Here is a 25,307-nt window from a genome sequence, read left to right as displayed (position 1 = left end):
AGTGACTCTTAATCTCACAAAACAAACTGAGGGTTGCTGGGGCGAGGTGGGGTTGGGAGAGGGGGAGTGGGGTTATGGACAATGGGGAGGGTGTGTGCTATGGTGAGTGCTGTGAAGTGTGTAAACCTGGCGATTCACAGACCTGTATCCCTGGGGATAAAAATACATTATATCTTTATAAAAAAATAAAAACAAATAAGTAAATTTAATTAAAAAGAGAGAGAGAGAGAAGTTAAACATATATGATCCAGTAATCATGCTACTCTAAGTAATTTACCCCAAAAATACAAGAACACTTATTAAAAGGCATACATGCTTCCCTATGTGTATAGCAGGATTATTTACAATCGTTAAATTATGGAAGCAGCCCAAGTGTCCATCAGTAAATGAGTGGATAAAGAAGATGTGATTATGTATATTGTATATATATACATATACATACAATAGAATATTATTCACCTAAAGAAAATGAAATCTTGCCATTTGCATCAGCCTGATGAATTAGAGGGTACAACACTAAGTGAAATAAGTCAGAGAAAGAGAAATACCATATGACTTCATTCATGTGAAATTTAAGAAATAAAACAAATGAGCAAAGGAAAAAAAAGAGACAAGCCAAGAAGTAGACTCTTAACCAACGAGAACAAACTGGTGGTTACCAGAGGGAAGGTGGATGTGGGAGATGAGTGAAATAGCTGATGGGGATTAAGGAGGGCACTGGTGATGAGCAGTGGGTGATGAATGGAATTATTGATTCGCTGTATTGTACACCTGAAACTAATACAACATTGTATGTTAACTATACTAAAATTAAAATGAAATTAAAAAACTTTAATCATATAAGAAAGTTTACATTGCTCTTTTTGAGTGAGGGTGAAAATCTTATCTATGTAAAAACAATTTTATATTTGCTTTTCCGTAAACTGCTCATGTTAGAGTTTGGTTTTTATTTATTGATAATTGATTTTTTCACTTAGGAATTTGTAGGAGCCATTTATATAATGAAATCAGTGTATGTGTTGCAAATGTCTTTTCCCAGTTTGTTGGTCTTTTAAACCTGGTTTGCTTATTTGTTTTGTTATGAAGCACAGTGATCATACAGGCTTGTAAACTCTCTTTTTGCCAAGCTTAATGGATCTAGATCTTAAATAATGATGTAATATGCATGCTTACTAAAAAATTTGTAAATGACGCCAAAACTGGGAGTGTTATCTAATAGGTTGCATTAAAGAAAATCAAGGCAATGTAAGCAGGCTGAGGTGTGAAAGTGACAAGATAGGTGTGTTTGAAATTTAAAGTCTTACTCTTTAACAGTAATGATCTGGCCCAAAATAATTTTTTCATTTGGAGCCACAATAGTCTAAGGTAGTTAATGGTATGATTTGGCTGTGAAAAGAGGTAACATTAATGCACTGATGACTATTTATAGATGTACAGTGCTAAATTAAGATGTATAGTGCTAAATTAAGAGACGTAATAGTCCCTTCGTTCTTGTACTGTCAGATTATATCCGGAGTATTATGTCCAGTTATGGATTTTACACTTCAGTGGGACAGTGGTAATCTAAATTGTTCAGATGAGTGACTAGAATATTGAGAGAGCTCCAGGCACCATATTTAATGAGAACAATTAAAGAATCGGGAGCTGTTTGGCTACAGAAGATAATACTAGGAAACTTAACTAAATTTGAAGGATTATGTTAAACAAGAGGAAGCAGACTAATCTTTATTGCTCCAGAGGACAGACAGTGGGTAGACACTATGTTGGAGATGAATTTCATCCCACTGTGGAGATCTTTTTCACAGTAAGACATGTCCCACAGTGGAATTGACAAAATTATGAGGTCTCTGTCATTAGAGATATTCAAGTATTGGCTGGATGATTGTCTTCTAGAGATATAGGTGTTCTGCAGTTTGGACTACATGATCTTTCTTGTCGGTCCCAGCTCTTGAGATTTTCTAATCTCAAGTAGACTTTCTCCTTTGTGCTAATATTGGTAACAGTGAAAAGGTAATGAAAACTCTTGTTGACTTTATTCCTGGTGTTTTTTTTTTTTTTTTTTAAGATTTTATTTATTTAACAGAGACAGAGAGGGAACACAGCCATGGTGGGTGGGAGAGGGAGGAAACAGGCTCCCTGCTGAGCAGGGAGTCCAGCTTGGGGCTGGATCCCAGGACCCTGGAATCATGACCTGAGCCAAAGGCAGCTGCTTAACTGAGCCACCCAGGCGCCCCAACTTTAGTTCCTCGATAACTAAAGAAAAAACATGAAATGTTTTCCAACCAGCAAGAGAATACAATCCCAAAAAAGGCAGTTTTAAAAAAGTATATAAAGTAGAAAACTAGAATACTCTATCTGTATATGGATTATTTTTATGTTTTTGACAGAATTTCTTTTTAAAAAACATTATTTTTATTTTTTCAGATTTTATTTATTCATTTGAGAGAGGGAGGGAGAGAGCAGAAGCAGGGAGGGAGGGGCAGAGGGTGAGGGAGAAACAGGCTCCCCTCTGAGCAGAGCATGTGGGGCTTGAAACCAGATCCTAGAACGCTGAGATTGTCACCTGAACTGAAGGCAGACGCTTAACTGACTGAGCCACCCAGGTGCCCCTTGACAGCATTCCTTAAGGCTAGTCTTGTCTGCCTGCCTGCCTGCTGGCCTATCTGCCTGTCTCCCTCCCTCCCTCTTTCCCTTCCTCCCTCTCCCCTCACCTTCCTTTCCTCTTTCCCTTTCCTGTTTTGTTTTGCTTTTGTTTTGTTTTCTTGTTCTGCAGTTCATTTGCTAAATTGGGGTAGGTGATTTAACTGTAGATTGTGAGATAAGAGTGGGAGAGGAGTTCTTTGCTTTCCCTCCCAGGAGTCCCAGTTGTGTTATGGATGCTTATAAATTTTCCTAAATATCTTTCTGTTGGGCAAGCTGTGGTAACTACTTGTGTGTGGGTCTGAAACTGGAGATTGGCATACATACATTCTAGGAGTCCTGGGAATTTCTTGGGCTTGTGGTCAGCTCCCGAGAGCAGCTTTGTTGTCCAGATGTTCAGGAAAGTGGCTGGTGGAAACTTGCTTGAAGACTGATAAAGCTGGGGGAAGGTATGGCTCCACAAAGAGGCACAGCATTACTTTCCTCTGGCTTTTCTGTGATAGGATGAGTAGGATGCTGCTCCATTTAAGCACCAAGAGGTGTGGGGCCTGTACTGTTACTCGAAAGCCTCAAACCTCCCTAGGACCCTGCAATTGCACTGCTGGGTATTTACCCCAAAGATACAGATGTAGTGAAAAGAAGAGCCATCTGTACCCCAATGTTTATTGCAGCAATGGCCACGGTCGCCAAACTGTGGAAAGAACCAAGATGCCCTTTGACGGATGAATGGATAAGGAAGATGTGGTACATACACACGATGGAGTATTATGCCTCCATCAGAAAGGATGAATACCCAACTTTTGTAGCAACATGGACGGGACTGGAAGAGATTATGCTGAGTGAAATAAGTCAAGCAGAAAGAGCCAAGTATCACATGGTCTCACTTATTTGTGGAGCATAACAAAGAACATGGAGGACATGGGGAGATGGAGAGGAGAGGGGAGTTGAGGGAAACTGGAAGGGGAGATGAATCATGAGAGACTATGGACTCTGAACAAACAACCTGAGGGTTTTGAAGGGGGCGGGGGGGGGGGGTTGAGGAACCAGGTGGTGGGCAATAGGGAGGGCACGTACTGCATGGAGCACTGGGTGTGGTGCAAAAACAATGAATACTGTTAGGCTGAAAATAAACAAACAAACAAAAAATTTTAACAACAACAACAAAAAGCCTCAAACGTGGCAACCCCCTTCCTCTGCCTTAAGACTAGTGTTTCAAGAGTATAATTTAGGACATGTTCTTAAGGAGTGTTAGAGAGTTTATAATTCTATACTACATAATGGAAATTAAAGGGTGCCATAGTGTAGAAGAAGACAGAGATTTAGTTCTCTGCTACTTGCTGTGCAATGGAAAAATTAATGATGAGATTTAATTTTCTCATCTGCTCTCGGGGGCAGTATCTGTCTTTCAGAGTTGCATATGCTGGAAATAACTTATCCTATGGTTAATGCCTGGCATAAAAATGGCATGAAATTATTATTTTTTAAAGTCATCTCTGCAGCTAATGTGGGGCTCAGACTCACAGCTCTTAAGATCAAGAGTCACATGCTCCGGGGCGCCTGGGTGGCTCAGTGGGTTAAAGCCTCTGCCTTTCGCTCGGGTCATGATCCCAGGATCCTGGGATCGAGCCCCGCATCGGGCTCTCTGCTTGGCGGAGAGCCTGCTTCCTCCTCCTCTCTCTCTCTGCCTGCCTCTCTCCCTACTTGTGATCTCTCTCTGTCAAATAAATAAATAAAATCTTTAAAAAAAAAAAAAAAAGAGTCACATGCTCCACTGACTGATCCAGCCAGGCGCCTCAGATGATATAAATTTTTCTTTAAGTAGAGGTTTTCACTTTTATTTATTTTGTTATTTATTGTGTATTTATTTATTTACTTGAGAGAGAGAGAGAGCACAGAGGGAGAGTGAAAGGGAGAAACAGATATCCTGCTGAACAGAGAGCCCCACTCAGGGCCTGAGCCAAAGGCAGGCGCTTGACCAACTGAGCCGCACAGATGCACCGTGACATATAATTATTACGAATTATTATTAGTAGCAACTATTCTGACAACAGAACTTAATTTTTTGGGTTTCTATTTATACATGTTCAGCAAGGTAAACTGGGAGATGGTATCAACAAATCCAATGTTTCTTTAAGTTTTATAAATATACACTGGAATTAACTAATTGTGTGGGGGTTTTTCCACACCACAACCAGTTCTCCAATTCTGTGACACTAGTCCTACATTTGAATTCAATTCTGACACTGTGTACCTGGAGTTAAAATGTGAGACCCTACGAGTTAAAAGGGCTCAGTTCCACAAGACTGCCCCCACTGTAGACAACAGTTACAAGTCCTGGGCCACCTGTACTTCTCCAACTTTGTAAAAAATTCTGGGGTTTCCATGATCCCTCCTTAGATTCAGTAATTTGCTGGGATGACTCAGAACTTGGGAAAAGCACTTTACCTATGTTTATAGGCTTATTATAAAGAATGCAATTCAGAAAGAGCCAGGTGAGGAGATGTGTAGGGCAAGTATGGGGAGCTTCCCTGCCCTCTCTCTGCATCGGTGTGTTCACTCATTCAGAAGCTCTTCAGACCCTGTTGTTGAGGGGTTTTTGAGAAGGTTCTGTTTCCTAGGAATGATGGGTTAAATAAATCATTGGCATTGGTAATTAACGCATTCGCCAGCCTCTCCCTTTCCCCATATTGAGGGGTGGGGCTGAAAGTTTTAACCCTCAAATCCTGTGGTTGGTCTCTTTGACAACCAATTCCCATCTTGAGCTATGTAGGGGTCCACCAGAAGTCACCTCATTAGCATAAACTGCAGTGTGGTTGAAAGACTTGTTATGAATAACAGAAGGCACACTCCTATCACTCATGAAATTCCAAGGGTTTTAGGAGTTCTTTGCCTGGAATGAGGACAAAATCCAAACACAGTTGACCCTCAGAAAACATGGGTGTAAACTTAATGCAGGTCTGCTTACACGTGGGTGGTTTTTTTTTTGTTTGTTTGATAAAAACATTATAGTACTATAAATGTGTTTTTTCTTATCATTTTCTTAGTATTTCCTTTTCTCTAGCTTACTTTATATTAAGAATACAGTATATAGGGGCGCCTGGGTGGCTCACTAGGTTAAGCCTCTGTCTTCAGCTCAGGTCATGATCTCAGGGTCTTGGGATCCAGCCCCACATCGGGCTCTCTGCTCAGCAGGGAGCCTGCTTCCCCCCCTCACCCCCGCCTGCCTCTCTGCCTACTTGTGATCTCTGTCAAATAAATAAATAAAATCTTAAAAAAAAATACAGTATATAATGCATATAACGTACACAAGTTGTGTTAATCACAGTTTATATTGTTGGTAAGGCTTCCAGTCAACAGTAGGCTATTAGTAGTTAAGTTCTTAAGGAGTCAAAAGTTATATGCAGATTTTTGACTCTGCAGGATGTTGGTACCTCTAACCCCCTCGTTGTTCAAGGGTCAACTGTAACTAGATATTGTTTTTTAGAAAAGAGGGCTAAATTTCAGAACATTAGTATTGAATTCCCTGTGGGTCATTGATATGTTTCTTTATTGGGCCATGGTGCCACCGTTTTGATTCTTGGTAATGTAAATAATATTTGTTTTGAGATCTTTAGATGAAAGGTGCCATTGAAACACCTAAATGCTGTATTCCTGAGTGGTCTTTATCAAATTCCAGTATTGTTTCTTTTTCTACCTAGACTTTTGTCCTCAGATGGCTGTACTCTAATCCTGTGACAGAGCTAATTCTTCAGTGTGATGTGACAAAAACAGATCATTTTTCCATCAGGAATAAGGCTCATTTTTCTTAAACTGTTGGGTCATGAGATTTAGGTAGAGATGTTTTTGATGGTCTTATTCTTTTTAATGATAAACAACAATCAGGACAGGAAAGTAATTTGTGTGAAATTTTAAGTTTTTTACTACTTTAAAGTTTTTTTTTTCCTTCTTTACCTCCTTATTTTAACATGGTTTTTAGAGATGTAGACACTGCCTTGTCCTAATACGGAAATTTCCTTAGAATGTAAGCCTTAATGTAGACTATTTTTTCTTTTCTTTTTTTTTTAAGATTTTATTTATTTATTTGACAGAGAGATCACAAGTAAGCAGAGAGGCAGGCAGAGAGAAGGGTGGGGGGGGAGTAGAATCCCCGCTGAGCAGAGTCCGATGCTCAGTCCCAGGACCCTGAGATCGTGACCTGAGCTGAAGGCAGAGTCTTAACCCATTGAGCCACCCAGGCACCCCTAGACTACTTTTTCTAAAGATTTATTTATTTGAGAGAGCAAGCAAGCATGTGAATGCAATGGGGTGGGGGGTGCATACTCCCCATAGAATGGGAGCCTGATGTGGGGCTGGATCCTACAACCCTGAGATCATGACCCTGAGATTATGACCTGAGCCAAAATCAAGAGGTGGATGTTCAACCGACTAAGCCACTGAGGTGCCCCAGCCTTAATTAATGTTTTAAATGTGTTTGAAGATCCATGGAAAGTATCTTGGTAAGCAGGAGTGGGCACTGGTCTAACTCCTAGCAGAGTTCTTCATAATATTAGGCACTCCGTAAATACTTTTTCTAGAAGTTAGAAGCCTTGGTTCTAACCTTTGTTTCCAGCTACCTGTGTGACTTAATTAGTCTCATTTCTTATCTTTAAATTTTTAAGAATCCCTTCTAGCTCTGATTCAGTGACTCAGTTCATTCCTGGCCTTACTTTCAAAAATTTACTTTAAGTATGGCCTTTAAGTCTGTTTCTTGAAAACAAGCATACACAGAGTCAGTCACCAGATAAGCTGAATTGGAAAGTGTGAAATAACCCACCCCACAATAACTGAAGTCACCCCTGTGACTTCAGTTATTTTGCTTGGCTATATGTTTTTTCTTTACTCTGGGAGAGTTACCTTGGGTTTTCTACACATATTAGGATGGGACTAGGTATTTATCAAATAATAGCTTTCTTAACATCTACCCAAAGAGGATGGAATGGGAGTTTCATAGAATGATTATTTTTCCTGTCAAATATATCCCTAAATAATGCCATGTGCCATATTGTTTGGATTAAACTGTTTTTAAAAAGAAAATTGTTTTCTTAAGATAGGTTTAGAAAATCTGGCCTGGGTGGCTCAGGTGGTTAGGCGGCTGCCTTCGGCTCAGGTCATGATCCCAGAGTCCTGGGATGGGGTCCCGCATTGGGCTCCCTTCTTAGCAGGCGAATCTGCCTCTCCCTCTCCCACTCCCCTACTTTTGCTTTCTCTCTTACTGAAATAAATAAAATCTTTATTAAAAAAAAAAAAGCTGGCCAGTTGACTAACCTTTTAAGAGTTTCCCCCATGTTAATGATACAGAGAAGATTAGCATGGGTCCTGCACAAGGATGACATGCAAATTGGTGAAGTGTTCCATATTTTTAGAGACTCAGGGCTCAGCTCAGCCCATGTCTGTCTTTCCCACCTTCTTGAATAAAATAATTTACAAAGAAAAAAAATTTTTCCTTATGTTTTATGTCATATGTTGGCAAAGAATTTAAATACACTGAAGAAGTGTACTGTATTTTTTTTTAAAGATTTTATTTATTTTTTGACAGAGATCACAAGTAGGCAGAGAGGCGGGGGTGAGGGTGGGAAGCAGGCTCCCCGCTGAGCAGAGAGCCCCATGTGGGGCTCGATCCCAGGACCCTGAGATCATGACCTGAGCTGAAGGCAGAGGCTTTAACCCACTGAGCCACCCAGGCGCCCTGAGAAGTGTACAGTATTATGATTGCCAAACTTCTAATATGATTTTAGAGTTTTAATTTTTTTTTTTACTTTGCAAAAATAATGGTTTCTTTTACAGTGTTTTAAAAGTTAGGTTTTTTTTTTTTTTTAAGATTTTATTATTTCTGAGAAAGAGAGCGAGCACAAGTGGGGGGAGCAGCAGGAAGAGGGAGAGGCAGGCTCCCTGCTGAGCAGGGAGTCTAATGTGTGACTCCATCCCAGGGTCATGGCATCATGACCTGAGCTGAGGGCAGCTGCTTCACTGACGGAGCCACCTAGGTGTCCCTAAGCTTTTCTTTCTTATGGTCCTAAAGTAAGGTGACAGACTTGGCTGTTTAAAATAAAATAAATTTAGGTTTAAGATAGTCTAATATCTGTTAGTAAAATTAAAATCAAAATAATATATTTTATTTCTGGTATATGGCACTGTGGAAGCAAAGGAGGGCTGGGAAGCCAAAACTCTAAGATACAGATTCAGAGCCACCATTGATTTAGTAAGTATTCATTGCATGCCAGCTGTTCACCTGGTATTGATACGACATATCTCTTCAAGAAGCTTACTTTCCAATGTAGATAGAGGAAAACATAGTTAACTTTTTTTTTTTTAAGATTTTATGTATTTTTTTGCCACAGAGAGAGAGGTAGGCAGAGGGAGAGGGAGAAGCAGACTCCCTGCTAAACGGGGAACTGATGTGGGGCTTGATCTCAGGACCCCGAGATTATGACCTGAATTGAAGGCAGATACTTAACTGACTGAACCATCCGGAACCCCCATTTAACTTTTGAAGACCATTAATTTGTATTTAGGAATTCAAAGAAGGCAGAGAATAGGTGAGTGCTGAAGTGGTTAGAAGGATATAATCTGCGGCTTCTTTTTGGATAAATGTTGGAAAAAAGGGATAACACTGCAGGTATGGAAAATAACATGAATAAAAGCATGGAGACAAGTTAGTCTTACATTTTGTATCTCTACATTTATGAGACTAGCTTAACCTATTTGTTGATCTTTTGAAATTCGTTTTTAGATAAAGGCAGTTTGAGATAGGGAGGATGGATTTCTCTGGGTGGGACTAAAGCAAAGGAAAGGGGGAGACTTGATTTCATAGAATGAACTGGAGAGGGAAGAAACTTGCATAGTTGAGGACAATTTGGAAGTATCATGTTGTAATCATGGAATAAGAAGAAAAAATATTCAAAAATAACTTTTATTGTCCTAGTGTGTGAATAAACATCTGTAAACATCTATTGATAAAGAGTACTCTCCCAAAACGTTAATTTTTTCAAAAGTTTTAATCCGAAACTTTAAAAATTCAGTGACAAACCGTTACTTTATATTAGTTTGCCAGTGGTTAATATTGAATAAAACTAGCATATGAGTTTTGTATGTTTATGGTAAATAATGCCAAGTGTATTGGATTTCTGATCTGGCCTGGATTTGTAAGCCCAGAATTTTTTGTAGCAAATAGTAAAAATACAGCTGTGGGCCTTTGTATGCTATTAGGAAACAAATGAGAGATGAAGACTGGAAGTCCATGGTGTTTTTATTTCAGAATCTAGGTTTAAGAATTAGTGGGGCAAAAATCAGAGTATAGGGGCACCTGGGTGGCTCAGTCAGTTAGGCATCTGCTTTTGGCTTAGGTCATGATCCCAGGGTCCTGGGATGGAGTCCCAGGTCAGGCTCCCTGCTCAGCAGGGGGTCTGTTTCTCTCTCTCCCTCTCCCCTTGTTTGTGGTCTCTCTCTCTCAAATAAATAAATAAAATCTTTAAAAAACCATGTGGTGGCCAGAAAAGCGAGTAAATAGATTCCCATTGTCCAAGAGTCAAGTTGAAAAACCAAGAAAATGAAGTGATGTGGTACCGACAAAAAAACCAAAAACCAAAAAACAAAACCTTAAAAAAAAGTCAGGGTATAAGGGCCCCAGAATAGTGGGTGTATTTTATTTTGATCTGCCTCTCTTGTTCTGCTGTTAAGAACATGAAAGTCAGTAATGGGTTTCTGATAGGTCTGATCTCTGATGTAGCTTCCTATGAATGACTCCCAAATCTGCATCTTCAGCCTACACTCCCTGCTGGTTCCTGAAACTTGGTGCCTTCTACCAAATTCACCGACATTTTTGTCACAATCTCTTTGCATTCCTGTATACTTATACCACCTCTAGTTTTACTTATCTTGATTAATGGTTCATTGTTCACTTAGCCAACTAGCCGGTAAAACTTGGGTTATCCAGTTTGTCTCTTTTCTCGCTCTTTATGTTGACCAGCGGATGTGTATTTTACTTTTGAAATGTTTCTTCTTTATTGAACCTTTAGGATGTACATTGGTTCATTCATTTATTCTGGCACATTTATCGAGCACCTAATACATGGTGGGCACTGTATGAGGTATTAGGGACATAGTGGTAAATAAGATAGATCCGTTTCTTGCCCTTATAGAGTTTATAATCCAGGCTTTCATCATTTCCCCTGCATCCCATTTGAATTATTGTGAAAGTCATTCTTATTTTTTCTGGTTATAAATATAATACACACTTATTTTAAGAAGTGCAAGGATTATAGAAATGTATAACACTGAAAGTAGGAGACTGCCTCTGTTCTCATCCGCCAGAGATAGTGCTGATAAAAATTTGCATTTCTCTAGGTTTTTTTTAAACATAGAGCCACAACTTTTCAACACATCTCTTTGTCTTTATGTCATTTCCTGTTTATGTATTCTAGCTGCTACCAGATACCTTGTTAAAAAGTGGAGTCGACTGTCTTTAGAAAACCTCTCTGTTTTTCTGTCATCCACAGAATGAAGTCTAAACACCTTAGCACTGCGATTATAGCCTGTTTATTTTTGGTCCCCATCTACCGTTCTTGTTTCTCCAGAAACTGTCCCCAAAGTGGCCCTTCTTACAAGTGTAAATAAAAGGTACCAAGTGTGTTGCATTAGTGTCCCCCATGTGACAAATAATACTCTGAGTAGCGGAGGCCGGTTGATATAAGTACAGTGATAGTTTATTCAACTCTGGTCTGTGTGCTTGCCCTCTTCTACTCACCTTGGTTACAGCAGAATAAAAAACTAGAGCAGTATTTTTAAGTTTATTTTAAGTAATCTCTCCACCCATTTTAGGGCTTGAACTCTTGACTCTAAGGTCAAGAGCTGCATGCTCCACTGACTGAGCCATCCAGGCATCCCTATAGGGTGGGACAGAGTATTTTTAAAAATTAATGCAGGAAAGTTTAAAGAAGTTGAAGCAATCTGAAATTCATCCCACAGGAATGAATGATTACCATCAAAGTTTCTGTAAATATCCTTCCATACATGTGCCTTTGAAAATATATGCACGTACGGGTATATGAATATAACACAATTTTACATAAATAGGATAATATTGTAATGCTGTTTTTTTTTGTTGTTTTTTTTTTTTTTGTCTCAGACATAGGTTTTGGAGACTTTTATGTCAATAAGAGATCAATGTTTAAAAAAGTGTATTTCAAGAGTGAGAATCCTGAGCTTCTAGAGCAAATGTTACTGCTTGGGAGAGTAAGAAGCTGGTCTGACTTCTCTGACCCTCCAGATTAGAGTAGATGTTGCTCCTCTGGGCTTCAGTGGCACCTTGGCTGTCCCGTCATAATCCTTACCACAGTCTGTTTTGTCTGCTTACCTAAACCAAAGTCCCTTGTATCTATATCTTTGTTTTCCTTAGGCCAGATACAGCGCCTGACATCTAGTAGGCAGTTCAGTATTTGCTGATCGGAGAAATGACTGTATGAAAGTCTTTGGTGAACTAAGATGGTATGCTGTGAAGAACTTGATGCATATATTCTTTAAAACCATCCTTCTCTGTTTGCCTTGATTATTTATGTACCAAATAACCTTTTGATACTAGTCCCAAGGGGATTTTACAGCTGAGAAAAGAAGGTACTGACTCTAACTTGGATGACAGCTATAATTCTGATAATTAATTTGTAATTCTGGTTATAAATTAAAATATTAGTGCCATGAGACAGTTGGGCATGAGAATTTGGATAATACGAACTATTTTTCCCCCTGAGTGTAATTATCAGTTTAGGTAAGATAGTATGCTGCTTCTAACTGGGCAGAAGTCTAGGTGTGGTATGGTGAGTGGAAGGCTGGATTCAGCTTTGACTCTGCCACTTCTTAGCTGTTAAGTCTTAGGACAAGTCTCTTAACTATTTTTGGATTTTGTTCCTTTATTTATTAAATAAGTAGTTGGCTGCTCAGATCTAGTCCTGTGCCAAAATTTTATAACTGAAGTAAAAGCCATTTCAGTCTCTTGAGGCCTAACCTGTCCACTCTTTACTTCACTCTAGACATTTAAATGGCCAGAACTTAAGGCAAGAGAATATGGTGCCTTAGAATTCCCTTGGAAAAACTGCAGAATGAAGCACAAGGTCGCATCATGATAGTTTTTAGAGGGAGTATGAACCCGAGAACTTCTTTTGCATTCTTTGTATTATTTCATAACCAGTTCTAGATAAAAATAATTTTCTCTTGGGGTGCCTGGCTAGCTCAGTTGGTAGAATATGTGGCTCTTGATCTCCGGGTCTTGAGTTCGAGCCCAACATTGGGCATAGAATTTACTTAAATAATTTTCTTTTTGGAGAATAAGGATATGGCATTTGGAGATATTGAGTATGTTGATTTAACTAGGATTGGTTCTGCCCTCTTGTCTTTTCTGTCTCTCAGAAGAGTCTCAAGATTCAGTGTCATTGTCTTTGAAGCACAAATGTTAGATTGATGATAGAACAGAGTTGGGAGACCTGTTTTTCTTCTTGATTTTGAGATACCAGAGAAGATTGCTTTACTTATCTCTTCTTGATTCTTTTCACTAAAAGAAGATGAAAATCTGACTCTTACTACATCATATGCTTTGGGATAATGAGATAATTCTGTGGAATACTATTTTTTTAAATTCCATTTTTAAAACTGTATAATTTCCAGTAAGTGCACACATCTAAGAGGTATACATAGCTCAGTGAATTTTTGCATATGCATGTAGCTGTATATATATAATTATAAACACCAATCTGATTAAGATGTAGAATATTTTCCTTCCCTCAGAAAGTTCTTTATGCTCTTTCTGGTCAATATCCTTTTTTAAACAATTTGAGTGCTATATTATTCATTTTAAGAAACCAAAAATGACAAATGTTGACATTCTTTATGTTTCATCAGTAATTTGAGTCTTGAACCCTATTCTAAGGTCTGATCTATAGAGAGTAAGGTCTTTAGTCTTTAGAAATAGATAAGGCACAATTGTGTTAAAAATGTTTTTCTAATAAAATCTTTTGATCCACAGTGAATGGGAAGTGGTTTTACATTGATAAGGTGGCAGTGTTGTTTCCCAGCATTTTCTTTTCTTTTGATCCACAGTGAATGGGAAGTGGTTTTAATATTGATAAGGTGGCAGTGTTGTTTCCCAGCATTTTCTTTTCTGTGTAGACATGTTTCTGGAAGTTTTTGGGGTGTTTGAAAGTAAATTTATTTGGAAAGTTGTATGTAGGTAGGGGAAGAGGAAGGTGTTTAGCCAAATGAATGATGAGCTTTTTCCAGGTCTGTGAGATCTGTTGTTCCTCTACCTGTGCTATTGTGTAGCCCTGTGAACAAGGCCTAACCTCATTTTTTACATCTAATATTTATTCACTTTTTTGTCTGAGACACTTGTGTATGAATCTTTTTAAAGTTTTGTGGTGCTACTTTAGTCTGCACCTCATACTTCAGCTGTTTACTATGTAATCTTGTTTACTAATTTATTTATCTATTTCTCTGAGGAGTTTTAGATTTATGGAAAAGTGAAGCAAAGATAATATACAGAGTTTCTGTATACCAAGTACCTATTTCCCTTTCTTAACATCTTGTTTTATTAGCTTCATTGAGGTATATTTCACATACCTTAGAATTTACCCATTTAAAATGTACACGGCAGTGGTTTTTATTATATTCAGAGTTGTACAACCATTTCCTGAGTATTTGCATTACCCCCAAAAGAAACTCTGTACATATTTAGCAGTCTTTTCCCATTTTCGCGCCCTGTCTTAGCCTTAGGTAACTAACCGCTTTCTGTCTCCATGGATTTGCCTATTCTGGACATTCATATAAATCAATTTAAATAAAATGTGGTCTTTTGTGATTGGCTTTTTTCACTTAGCATGTTTTCATAGTGTAGCCTTTCTGTAGTATGTGTCAGTTCTTTTTTATTGCCAAATAAGAGTCCATTTTATGGAATATACCATATTTTGTTTATGTATTAGTGAATGGACATTTTGATTGACTCCCTTTTTTGCTGTTATGAACAGTGCTGCTATGAACATTCATATATAAGTTTTTATGTGGACTATCAGAAAAAATCTTAAATTTGAAGTGTGCTTATCAATAAGAGTCTTTTTTCCCTCCCTCAACAAATATATTGGAAACAAGGAGGTAATCAGGCATAACAGAGGGTAACTTGGGGTTTGTGTTTTTTAATCCTTTTCTTCTGTTCCTCAGCCCATTGATCTCCACAAATGCTTGCAGGTATTGAAACATGAAAACATTAAACAAAAATCGTTTTTTTGATCCTGACTACTAAAAACATTTTCTTTTTATAAAAGCATATGTGAAATGAGAGATTACTTTAAAATGATTCTTAAAGTCCTGTGATTCTTATATTTACTCTAAATTTTCTTTATACCTTGAGGCTGTTAATGATTTGCAGAAATATGGAGGATGCTGGTTGAAAAACTATAATGTCAGCATTGTAAAACTTACCCCATTTAGAGAGGCAGCTATGGCCGAGTAAGTTGAGAGGTTTATTTATTTATTTATTTATTTTTTAAAAAATGTTTTATTTATTCATTTGACAGACAGAGATCAAAGTAGGCAGAGAGATAGGCAGAGAGAGAGGGAAGCAGGCTCCCTGCTGAGCAGAGAGCCCGATGTGGGGCTCGAGGATCACGACCTGAGCTGAAGGCAGAGGCTTTAACCCACTGAGCCACCCAGGCGCCCAGTTGAGAGGTTTAAATTCCAGCTCTTCTACTTGCTGGTTGTGTGACCTTCAACATATCACTTAAGCCTCATTTTCCTTATCTGTAAAATGTGAAGTAACAGCAAGGATCTCACAGGATTGTTGTAAGGATCAAATGAGATAATGTGTTAAGAAGGAATTTGAGGGGCGCCTGGGTGGCTCAGTGGGTTGGGCCTCTGCCTTTGGCTCAGGTCATGGGATTCTGGGATCGAGTCCCACATCGGGTTCTCTGCTCAGCAGGGAGTCTGCTTCTCTCTCTCTCTCTCTCTCTCTCTGCCTGCCTCTCTGCCTACTTGTGATCGCTCTGTCAAATAAATAAATACAATCCTAAAAAAAAAAAGAAGGAATTTGAAACTACAATGTGGTAAACAAATATGAGGTGATGCTATAAGAGGTCTCTAAATTTATAAATAACAGTAGTTGCATATTATTGTTTTTGTCTTCAATTTACTGATTCTTCCAGGTTCTTGTAAATTTATAATTAGGCTGGATTGGTGATTTCCTTTTCTTACCAAATTGGGGGGAAAAAAAAAAGGGCGTGGCAAGAACTCCCACCAAAGAAGTTAAGGTTGTTGTGCCCAGGGTAATGAGAAACACCTGCTGTAGCATTCCTAGCAGGAGCTAAGATGCTGCTGCACCTGTCTATGTAGGTGCCCAGCATTTCCTAAAATAATTATTTTTATTTTTAAAAACATTTTAAAATGTTTAAAACATTTATTAGAGAGCAAAGTTAGAATGAGTGGGAGTCAGGGCAGAGGGAGAGGGAGTAGCAGGTGCTGAGCAAGGAGCCCAATGTGGGGCTTGATCCCAGGACCTTGGGAATATAACTTGAGCTGAAAGGCAAAGGCCTAACTGGGCCACCCATTGGTGCCCCTAAAACAATTTTTACTATTTATTTATTTATTTGAGATTTATTTATTTGAGAGAAAGAGTATGTGCGCGTGAGTGAGCGAACACGGAAAGGGGCAGAGTGAGAGGGAGAGAGAAACTTTAGCAGACCCTGTGCTGAGCTTGGAGCCTACACAGGCGGAATTTCAAGAACCTGAGATCATGACCCCAGACGGCTATTCAACTGATTGCACTACCCAGGGGCTCCCAGTTTTTTGTTTTGTTTTGTTTTTAGTTAATACTTATGTTGTACTTATTCTGCATGTTAACCTTAAAAAGAAAACTCAGTTATTTTACCAGCAAAAATGGACTTATTTGGGAATAGCAGAGAATCTCAACTCTTACAGAGGGAAGGGGAAGAGTGAGAGGGCTGTTAAAAAGTCCATTGGAGTCGAAAGTCCAGTCGGAGTTCAAAGTGTAGTGGCTTTTCATTGGCTGGGTTGTCACAGTCTCTCATTAGCTCAATAAATAATTATTTATTTCCTCCTGCATCAGGAGGAAAACCTTCTGCTGGGATAGTAATGGGCTTGCAAGGTACCTCTCTTCCTGTTGGGTGTGCAATTGACTACCAGTGGTAGGCCATGAGAGCTCCCCCTACGGCCTCCTGACTCCAATTTAATGAGGTTTCCCTTTACTAATGTTCATACATACCAGACCCTGTTCAAAGTATTTTACATTTAATCTTCATAATGATTTTGTGGGGGTAGGTACTAAGGTAACCCGCTAGGAAACTGAAGGTTAGCAAATTAGTTATGATGATTGGTGCCACAGTACTTTGAAACTTTTCCTTTTGGGTAGTGCTCAGGCTTACATTCTTAGCACATCTTTGCAAAAAACTACTTGTATTAGCTTTCAGCAATATGTTATTGTAAATATTATATTTAATTGCCTCTAGAAATACCCGACAGATTTTGGGGTAAGTAAAGTCTAGGAGGATTGTTTTTGTCCAACTCTCAGTCAGAAAAATTAGGAATAAATGAAAGGTGTTGGTTATGTACGCTGGAGGTATTTCCTAAATTCTCTGCTTTGTCAATTTTAAAAAAAAGTGTATCTGACAGCACATACATGAGCAGGGGGAGGGGCAGAAGGAGAGTCAGGCTCTGTCTCAGGACCCTGAAGTCTTGACCAGAGCCAAAGTTAGATGCTTAACCATCTGAACCACCCCAGATTCCTCCTCCAGCCCCACTTTGTCAGTTTTAAAGGAATGCTTTTTTTACATTTTAATTTTTTGAAATTGTGTGCATTTAATATGGTATTATTGCTTCTTGAAAAATGGTTACTCAAGTAAGGTGCTTTTTAATCAGTTAACAAGGTCTAGGATCAAAATGCAGTAATGTTTAGTCCATTTGACTTTATTTTTTAGTTAACATCCACTGTTAGTGTGCCATTCTTGGCCTCTATGCTTAGACTTTCCATGTTTGGTGCTGACAGCCCGTTGTTGTGTTAACCAGCTAAGAATGGAGTTGCTGTGGTTTTGAGACTTAACTTTGCACCTCCCTGTCTGTCCTTCTTAAACATCCTGTAAGAATATCTTAATGACTCAGACACAGAAGTACCTCATTGCCATGTTTTGCCTTACTAGCTGCTGCTTATTTAGTGAATCAGATGGTTGAATGGGGAAAGTTACCAAATAATTTCGCTGGAGACAGGGCCAGAGTTAAAACTTTAAAGTCTAAGGGCAGTTAATGTTTATTGCATAAATTCAAAACATTGTTTTATTTTGGGAAACTACCTCCATACAGTCCTTATCCCTGTCCCTTGACAACCATTAATCAATTCACTATCTTTTGTAGTTTTGTCGTTTTGAGGATGCTGTATAAATGGAAGTCATATAATCTTTTGAGATTGGCTTTTTTATTTGCTAAGCATGATGCACTTGAGATCTATCCAAGTTGTTACATGTATCAATATCAATTGCTTCTCCCTTTTCATTACTGAGAGTATTCCATGGTATGGATTTACCAGAGTTTTTTTAAACATTCACTTATTCAGAGACATTCATATTTCCAGTTTAGGGTATTATCAATAATGCTGCTGTGAACATTCATATACAAGTTTTTACGTGAACATATGTTTTCATTTCCTGGGATAAATGCCAAGGAGAGAGATTTTAGGTATGATAACTTCATGTCTAATTTTATAAGAAACTGCCAAACTTTTCCATAATGGCTGCACCATTTTACATTCCTACCAGTGATGTCATGAGACCACCAATACTTTTTTATTGCTTGTTCATTCTTTTTCTATCAAAAAAATGGTAATGCCCAAAATTTAAGAAAAATCATGCATTGATGATATATCAATTATGCATTGATATAGTTGTTTTTAACAGAATGTACAATATCTCAGGAAAATAAAATCATAGTTCTAGATTGTTTGCTTTGACAGTTTTTTGTTGACCTTTTTTGAAGAGATTAAAAATTTGGAGAATGAGGAAGGTTTGTTACTAAATTTTCATGCTAAGCTAAGTCATTTGGCCATTTTGGAATCTTAATAACTAGTGTTTCTTTAGCTCTCATAATTTTTTTTTTTTTAAGATTTTATTTATTTATTTGACAGAGATCACAAGTAGGCAGAGAGGCAGGCAGCGAGAGAGAGAGGAGGAATCTTCTCTGCTTAGCAGAGAGCCTGATGCAGGGCTCCATCCCAGGACCTTGGGATCATGGACCTGAGCTGACGGCAGAGGCTTTAACCCACTGAGCCACCCAGGTGCCCCTAGCTCTCATAATTTCTTGATAGATGTTTATCTTTTCCTAGATTGTTAATAATTTCTGATACTGTAGACTCTGCTTATAATAAGGTATCTTTATTTGCTTTTTGTTTTGTCATTAATTATAATACCCACTGTTTTTATGATACAGAATTGTTGAAACACCATAGGGAACTGTTTTGCTTACCATCAAAATAAGCAAGGCCCCGAAGTAACCATATCCATACCCAGGCTTTACTCAGTCACTGTGAAATAATGTGGGATTTTTTTAGGCCAAGGAAGCTATCCAAGAATTTTGTGAATAAGGGTAGGAATTGACCTTGCCAGAATTCATGGGGAAGATGTCTGTCTTCTTGTTTTGTATGGTGGAAAAGGGTTTTTCATCCAAACATTGCCTTGCATACTTCTGCTTTTCTCACTGAACATTTTTTTAAGTGTCTAGAGGTTTTAACTTAAGTATTAATTTTTAGTAGACTTTTATTTTCAGTGATTTGTCTTGAGATAAGTTGAGTAAGAGGCTCAGATTCAAGATAAACTAGAGATTTTCTTTGCTTTGGACTTGACAATGAAATGTTAAAAAAATCAGTGATTTTGTTATGAAAACTGATCAAACCATTTAGATTGCTGTATTTTAGAGGATTCAATTGAGTTTGACTTTTTGATGGTTTTCTCATTTAAATAGGAAATCAGTAGAAGACCCTTATAAATAAACGTCATTATTCCTGCTAACGGTACCTTGCTAAAGGAAATTAAATATAGTAAGGATTATGGTGGTGGGTGGGAACATGATCTGTATTGAATGTTTTGTGATTGTTGGCAACTGAACTTTGACTTAGCCTAGACCCTGTTCAATGGTTCTTGAACTTGGTTCATATTTTTGTTCATTTGTGCTGTATGGTTTTATTGAACTACCCAGCCATTGAGGATAAAATGTGTAACACAACCTAATGGGATACCATCCCCTATGGAAACTGTAGTTCGATGGAGGAGATAAGTATTAATACTAAATTAAAAGCTAAATTAAAACTATGACAGTGGGATAAGTGATGATATTAATGATATTTGACCAGATTAGAAACTGCATCCTCAAGAAATATTTGTGCTATGATTTAAAGGAAGAATAGATGTTAACTTGGCAAAGAGAGGAGGGATGGTTGTCCAGGCAAAAATAAGAGTAGGTGCAAAGGTCCTGTGGTAGAAGGGAAAATGGCAAAATGAGGACTCTTAATTAAGGCTACCATGGCCTGAGAACCAAGAGCCAGAGGGAGAAGGAGCATGCCTTGATTTGGAGAGGTAAGCCTGCCCATGCAGGTTTTTATAGATAATGTTGAGAAGTTTTTGCCCTTATTCTAAGAAGAAGAATGAGGAACCATTAAAGGGTTTTAAACAATAAAGGATGGGGTCATACATGCTTTTGATGAGAACATTTTTTTACTGCAAGGGAATGGATCGAAGGGGTACCAGAGTGGATGCAGGCTATTGCTTAGGAAGTTTTCTAGTTTGGGTGAGAGGTGATGTTAGCTTACTTAGCAAGAGTGGTATTGGTTGGAAGGATAGAAAGGAATTCATTCAAGAATATTTAGGAGACAGCAGAATTTGGTGATGGGTAGAATATGAAGGGGGAGAGTGAGGACTCAGAGGTTTCTGGCTTAAGCAACTTAGTGCCTTTCATTGAGAATAGGAGTACTGAAAGAGGTAAGTTTTTTTTTTTAGAGGAAGGTCATGAGTTAGGTGTTAGATGTATAGAACTTGAAGTACCTTACGGTGATAGCTAAAAGATACCTTAGTGAAGGAGAGAACTCATAGCTTAGATTTATATTGTGTTTAGTTTGTATTATCTCGTTCTTAAGATACATGTGTGGAAATTGCTTTTCCATATAGGTATGCTTACGGGTACTTTTCTTATCCTTTATATTTTTATAGGTTAGTATATACTGCAGTTTTAACCAAGGAATAGGTATTGGATGATTACTTGTTGGATGAATGATTGAATCAGTAATTTTAGTGCTTTCCAGAAATATTGTTCTCATATTTCCTATGTGTGGACAAATAATTAAGGCTATGTTTTAAATTGATATTTGCAGTTAATTAATACTATATTCCCCACCCCCAACAATCTCTTCCTCTTCAATAAGCCTTCTGTTTTTATACTAGAATTTTATAAAGTGTGAAGATGCAAATTACCTCATTGCTCAGAAGCATGTTGTCTAATGGAATCAACATAAACTATTATTTGACTTTGTGTTATATTCTCTATTTATGCTAGCTCATTTTATAATGTGATGAAGTAGCATCTCAATATTTTCTTATTCTTTTGATCTTTAAAAAGATTAAGTTTATTGGGGGGGGCACCTGGATGGCTCAGTTGCTTAAATGTCCAACTCTTGATTTCCACTCAGGTCATGATCTAGCGTCGTGAGTTCGAGCCCTGCTTCAGGCTCTGCCCTCAGTGGGAGTCTGCTTGAGATTCTCTCTCCCTCTCTCTCCCTCTCCCTGCACTTGTGCGCACATGTGCATGTTCTCTTTCTCTAAACAAATAAATAACTCTTAAATTAAAAAAGAGATTAAGTATACTAAATTTGTTGTATTTTCTTTTATAGCTAATTTGCCTCCATTTCAACTGATCGGATATTTTTTGACAGAATTTGTAGGACAGTCTTTTTCTACTCACCCTGCTGGATGTTTGATCCACTCAACTGATAGCTTTATTTCTTTTTCCTCAAAAGCCAGAACTAGGCCTATAGGAAGGAAAGGAACATATGCTGGAGCCAAGGGCTGGTGCTACCGCGGCCTGTGGGAGTGCATATTTAGAATCTTTGCAATTGTTTGGCCTGGATCTGTCAAAATAGGTTTGGTTGGCTCCAGCTGTGCAGTGATTTATTTATATGCTTCTGAGTAGTGACCTGGGATGGATACATTATGAATAGAGTTTGGAAAATTGTTGCTTAGGTTGCTCTGGGAGGGGTAAAAACAAAACAGAAGAACCCCGAGAAACCCCACTGTTGAACAGGTCTTAGGTTCACTAGTTTAATTTTCTGCGAATGCTATCTAGTGATTGAACTTTTGCCTCATCTCAGCAGCAAATGCCAGTATTCTAGATGCAGGTTATTTCATGAATGGACTCTGTGTTATAGGAAGACAAAATGGGAAATTAAGTATCTGTATTTTAGCTCTGGCCTAAGCAGATATTGTTAACATGTGTGTTGGATATAAACTAGGCTTTCCTTTGGTTTTAGGGACTAGGATATTACAGTGTCTTACATTTTTAAGGCACTCAAACATTTGTAACTTTAGTTGCTTTGTAAGAAAGGATATGCAAAAGAGTAAGACATTACATATTTGACCAGTGTAGGTAGAAGAACGTGAATTGAGGAGGTAGTAGATCCTTTTACATTTTTTTTCTTTCAGGGTTTAGACTTTGTTACAGATTTTGCACCTATCTTTAATAAAAAAATACAGACACTTCAGTAAATACCAGTGGTCTTGAAATGTTACCTAATCTGAGTGTCAATTAGAGTAGAATTTACAGTTCTGCAATAAATTTAGTTCTTTCTAATATGCTTGTGTGTATGTCTGTATACATTGTCATATATGTGTATGTATGTGTATATTAAATATAATCCTTCCTAAATCTTACTCTGCTAAATTTAATTTATGATCATGATATGGTATATCTTCATCAGTAGTTTAAAAAATAAAAAACCCACAAAAACAAAAAACTAATACCGGCTAACACTGAGTGTTTGGTTATTTTGTGCCAGGTACTGTGTGGAGTGCTTTCCATACAGAGTCTTTTATTCTTCACAATAACTCTATGGAATGAGGAATATTTTAATCCACAACTTAGAGATAAATTAAGTAATTTGCTCAAGGACCCATAATTAATAGGTGAGTGAGCCGTAATAGCAGAAGTATTGCATGTTTAAAATTCTACTTCATTTGGGGTGCCTGGGTTCACTTAGTCAAGTGTTTGACTTCAGCTCAGGTCATGATGTCAGGGTCCTGGGATTGAGCCCCTCATGGGGCTCCCTGCTCAGCAGGGAGTCTGCTTGTCTGTCTCCCTCTGCCCCTCCCCCTGCTTGTGCTCCTTCTCAAATAAAATAAAAATCTTAAAAAAATTCTACTTCATTTAAGAAATACTGAAAATTTTTGTATAAACATATACTTTCAGTATACCATTTTGTTTCAGCTTTGAAAGAATTTATATCTTTAGAATTGTTGAGGATCATGCAAAGTAAATTATTTAGAGCTACAGAAAATCTATTTTGTTTTATATCTTAATGTTTCATTTGCTCGTTATTGAGGGAAATTACAGGGATATAAGTGTTTGCAGATTAGTAAAGTTTACCTCTCGAAAAGATTAATTTTGAAAGAAATTAGCTGTTCTAGAACAATAATTTTTCTAAAATCTGTGTTCCTTTTTAGCCTTGTAGTAAAAAAAAATACTATCTTTTAAAGACAGTATTCTATGGGGCGCCTGGGTGGCTCAGTGGGTTAAGCCGCTGCCTTCGGCTCAGGTCATGATCTCAGGGTCCTGGGATCGAGTCCCACATCGGGCTCTCTGCTCAGCAGCGAGCCTGCTTCCTTCTCTCTCTCTCTGCCTGCCTCTCTGTCTACTTGTGATCTCGCTCTGTCAAATAAATAAATAAAATCTTTAAAAAAAAAAAGATAGTATTTTATGTATAATGGAATCTGTTCTTGTTAACTCAGGGCTTTCATTAGGACCATCAGTTAATTTATAATGCAGTACTTTCTTCCTTCTTTGCTCCAAGTTCTCTTATTTTTGTATGCACTGCTTATAATCCTCCCTTTATTAAAATAAATAAACTTGTCAGAATTGTATATAAATCAAGAGTTAAATAGACCTCTCCTGTAAAGAAGCATGTAGTCTATCAGATTCTGGGAGAAAAAAGATACTGTTACTATTGCTGCTATTAATTGGGTACTTCCTAGATGGCTGACGTGATTTTTATGTATTATTTCTTTTAATCCTTAAAACTGCTATATGAAGTTGATATTATTACCCATTATTATAGAAAATGAGACCGAGGCTTAGTCAAGACTCCCTTTGCTGGTAGTTATTGAAACTAATACTCAAATTTAGGACTATTTTATTCAATGTCTAGATTCATATTTCCTATTCCGTACTGCTTGCATTTTTTTCCCTTCTTGTCTCACAGCTCTGGGCTCACTGTTGAGTATGTAGATGTTCAAAACTAGCGTCTTTCTTTCTTTCTTTAAGATTTTATTTATTTATTGGAGGGCGAGAGAGAGAGTCAGAGGGGAGAGGAGCTGAGGGAGAGGGACAAGCAGATTGCGCTGAGCATGGAGCCCGACTCCTGCTCAACACCACCATCCTGAGATCATGATAAGTCTGTTGCTTGGCCTACTGAGCCACCCAAAGGCCCCCAAACTAATGTTTGTTTATCACTTCATTACATTTGTTTTGTAGTTTTTGGTTTTTTAAAAAATTTGACAGGGAGAGAGAGATCACAAGTAGGCAGAAGAGGCAGGCGGGGGGCGGGGGTGGGGTGGGAAGCAGGCTTCCTGCTGAGCAGAGCCTGCTGCGGTGGGATCCCAGGACCCTGAGATCGTGACCTGAGCTGAAGGCAGAAGCATAACCCACTGAGTCACCCAGGTGCCCCTTGTTTTATAGTTTTAATGAAGTACAGTTAACATGCAATGTATTGTGCATATTTAAATTGTTTAATGAGTTTTTATGTATGTATATGCTTTTTTTTTTGAAGATTTATTTTTATTTGAGAGAGTGTGAGCACAGGGGAAGGGATAGTGGGGGAGGGAGAGAGTGTCCCAAGCAGACTCCATGCTGAGCCCAGAGCCCCACTTGAGGCTCAGTCATGACCCTGAGATCATGACTTGAGGTAAAACCAGGAGTCAGATGACCCACTGACTGTGTCACCCAGGTACCCCACAAGTATACAGTTTTGAAACCATCACCATAATCAAGATAAACATTTTCATCAACCCCAAGAGTTTCCTCATGTCCCTTGTAATCCTTACAATCTATTCTTCCCTTTGATTCCATCTACAGGCACTATAACTGACCACTATAGATTAGTTTTATATGTAGTCATACATATATATGTATGTTATTTAAATAATTTTACATAAATGGAATAATAAAGTTTGTATTCTTTTTTGCTTGGCTTCTTTCACTCAGTCTAATGCTTTTGAAATTCATCCATGTTAGTGCATGTATTGATAGGGTTTTGTTTTTTTTTTTTTTTTTTCCTTTCTTTTGTTGAGCAGTATACTACTGTCTGGATTTGGTTTTCCATTTCCCTATTAATGGAC

The 25,307-nt window shown here is 38.0% G+C and overlaps 1 protein-coding gene, 1 non-coding gene and 1 pseudogene across 3 annotated transcripts in view; 2 read left to right on the top strand and 1 right to left on the bottom strand.

Annotated features, from left to right (window-relative positions):
• TMCC1 (transmembrane and coiled-coil domain family 1) overlaps positions 1 to 25,307 on the top strand; it is a 258,137-nt gene that overhangs the window by 26,843 nt on the left and 205,987 nt on the right. The window lies entirely within an intron of this gene.
• On the bottom strand, positions 2,775 to 3,177 carry LOC123932543 (annotated as a pseudogene).
• Positions 7,935 to 8,040, top strand: LOC123933282. Its single transcript, XR_006816536.1, has one exon. It is a non-coding gene; the product is annotated as a U6 spliceosomal RNA (small nuclear RNA).

This window comes from Meles meles, chromosome 20 (assembly GCF_922984935.1).
Source record: "Meles meles chromosome 20, mMelMel3.1 paternal haplotype, whole genome shotgun sequence".
Lineage (NCBI taxonomy): Eukaryota > Metazoa > Chordata > Mammalia > Carnivora > Mustelidae > Meles > Meles meles.
The sequence above is the reverse complement of the archived record's forward strand: the minus strand, read 5'-3'. Positions and strand labels throughout refer to the sequence as shown.